Below are 2958 nucleotides of genomic sequence, written 5' to 3' on the forward strand. Positions count from 1 at the left end.
ATGGTGCACACTTTTAGAAAAAATGGCTTAAAGGTAAAAATGCCCATAAAACTTGTTGGAAATGATTACTTTCTATCACTGCTGTGAACTGACCACACAGAATATGAAGAATATAAAAAAATCAGGAGTCAGCTGTCAGCACAATTACAGATAATGTATCAGCACAATAATACACTCAGTAAAATATTGTCTAATTGTTTATCGATAAAATCCCAGAAAATTATCGAGATATAATTTTTTGTCAATATTGCACACCCCTAATTTGTTATATTTAATTGATATAATAATTTATTTATAATAATTGTTTAAATTAACATAACAATTAATACTTTTGACTTGTCTGTTTTCTTAAAAATGGTTTAAAGGCTGAAATGTAAAGTTTATCATTTTATAAAACCTTTTGTTTTTGTGAAAACTTGTATCTGAACTGTAAGTTATGCTTTTTACAGTAATTTTACAGTTTAATATGGTACTATAGACATTTCCCTATCCAGCTCATTTGGTATTAATTTTATTTGTGCAGGTCTAAAAAAGGTCTTAAATTTGAGCTTAAAAATCCTGCAGAAATCCTGTTTTAATAGTAAAAATATTTCAATATATTACTGCTCTTGCTGTACTTTGTATCAAATAAATGCAGACTTGGTGAGCAGAAGAGACTTCTTTAAAAAACATTAAAAATCTTACTGTTCAAAAACTTTTGACTGGTTGTTTATATTTGTATGAAATATAGGTTTATTAAATCTTGGGTATTTAAGTCATTTAAGTCAAGATAAATAACATCCTTTGCTAACAAATTGAAATGAGGTGAATGTTTTCAACAAGGTGGACACAGTTCTGTTCATAACAGTAGAAATGCTGGTGAAGAAATGACAGGATAGAGATATTGGGGGAAAATGAACAAAAGGGAAAGGGAAGTGAAGGTGCAGTGCAAGAGTGAACCTTTAATTATTTTCCACGGCCCCAGACTAAGGATTTAGACCTTTATTATGTGATGGCCATACAAATAATAGGGCTGTCTGGTTTCAAAAATTGTTGTGGATGTATAGGCTATATACGGGAAATAAGGGACCAAAATTGCACCTTTTGGGGTACAACAGCTTGCCACTGGAACAGGACCCTTAAAAGGACATATTTGTTCCTTTTTTTTTTTTTTTTTACAAATTATTACCTTAATAGTACGAATTACTACTGTTACAGGGCAAACAAGACGTGAGACGTACGGATCCATTTGCAAGCTTTATTAAGGGCGTGGTCAAATCAGGCGAGGGTCAGGCAATGGCAAACAGGTATATAGAAGACAAAACAATAGCAGTCCAGTAAACAAGCGAGGGTCAGTCGACGGCGAACATAATCCAACAGGGGCGAGACTAGAGAGATAATATCTGCTTGTTTTCTTAAAAAATAAAAAAACAAAATAAAAAACTAACACTTGCTTCTCTAGTCTTTTTGCATTCAATCTATTTGTTTTCTTTTTATTTACTATACAATTGTAATTCTGACTTTCTGACTTCTGATTAACAAAAGTAAAAAAGGAATCTAACAGTAATATTCCCAGGTCCAGAAACGTAGTAAGGACATCGGTAAAACAAACAATGTGACATCAGTGACTTAACTTCAGTTTTGCGAAGCTTCAAAAATACTTTTTGTGCGCAAATTAAAAAAAAGACTTTATTCCGCAATTCTTCTCCCCCGAGTTACCATCTTCTGCCATTTTAGTCAAGTCAAGTCAAGTCTGCTTTATTGTCAATTCTTCCACATGTACAGCACATACACACAGAGAATTGAAATTGCGTTACTCTCAGACCCTTGGTGCATACAGATAACATAAATACAGATAGGTACAGATTAAATACAAAATACAACTATACAAATAAAATGTGGTTCTGCCGACATCGAGCAGAAACTCACGACTATATGCGCGCTTAGAAACAAATAGACGCGACGAATACATACAAAAACACTGCGACTCACAAGACAAAAAACACGAAAACACCTTTCTGTCGGGAGAGAGAGAAGCCGCAGCGTGTGAACGCGCCGCCATCTTGGAAATTATCAGTTAAATTATTACAGTTGCGTTGCTGTCCATGGAGGGTCAGATTGCTCTCCGATTTCATCAAAATATCTTAATTTGTGTTCCGAAGATGAATGAAGATCTTACGGGTTTTTCTTACGAGTAATTAATGACAGAATTTTCATTTTTGGGTGAACTATCCCTTTAATATCCCATTCCACTGCTCTCACCCTTACAATCTCACTCCTCCTTAAACTGCTGCCGGAGTCAAACTGACTTCTTTTTAAATCTATTAAATTATTATGTGTCATAAAACTAGTTCTCTCCAGAGAGCATGAATCACATGACCCATCCCTTTGTACACTCCACCTTTGACATTTTGTGTGTGTGTCTTACTAAAATGGATTAATATCAGCCTCCATTCCTTAAATTATTGACCCCGTCCTGCTTCTTCGGCTTCCATCAGCAATCAGTTTAACAACCAAGAGAAAGTTTGAAGCGGGACAGAGAGAAATGAGGGGAGAACAAGTGGTTATTTCTCTGTCTCTCTTGTTTAATCCCGTAGAAAACAGTTAATATGCACATAGTCAACATTCCAGGTCACAGGTGATTTTATGGGCCAGCTTTTCTTTCACTTATTCAGCAGGAAGAAGTATGTTAATTTTTAATCCTAACATTTATTATTAAACAAATTCACATGAAAAATTCAGAAACTAATCATATTAAACAGGATTGAATGATGAGAGTTTTAATTTTACTTCAGGGACATGTTCTTCAGTATTTTTGTTTTGCTGTTACAATTTCTTTTATGTTTACCTTTGATGAAACTATTTAAAAAAATGTCAAAGCAGTAAATAAAATATGTAGCATTTTTCAGATGTTCACATAAAGTGAACTAGATATGTTAAGTTAGGTATATATATATATATATATATATATATATATAT

This window comes from Sinocyclocheilus grahami, unplaced genomic scaffold (genome assembly GCF_001515645.1).
Source record: "Sinocyclocheilus grahami isolate Dianchi unplaced genomic scaffold, SAMN03320097.WGS_v1.1 scaffold379.1, whole genome shotgun sequence".
Classification (NCBI taxonomy): domain Eukaryota; kingdom Metazoa; phylum Chordata; class Actinopteri; order Cypriniformes; family Cyprinidae; genus Sinocyclocheilus; species Sinocyclocheilus grahami.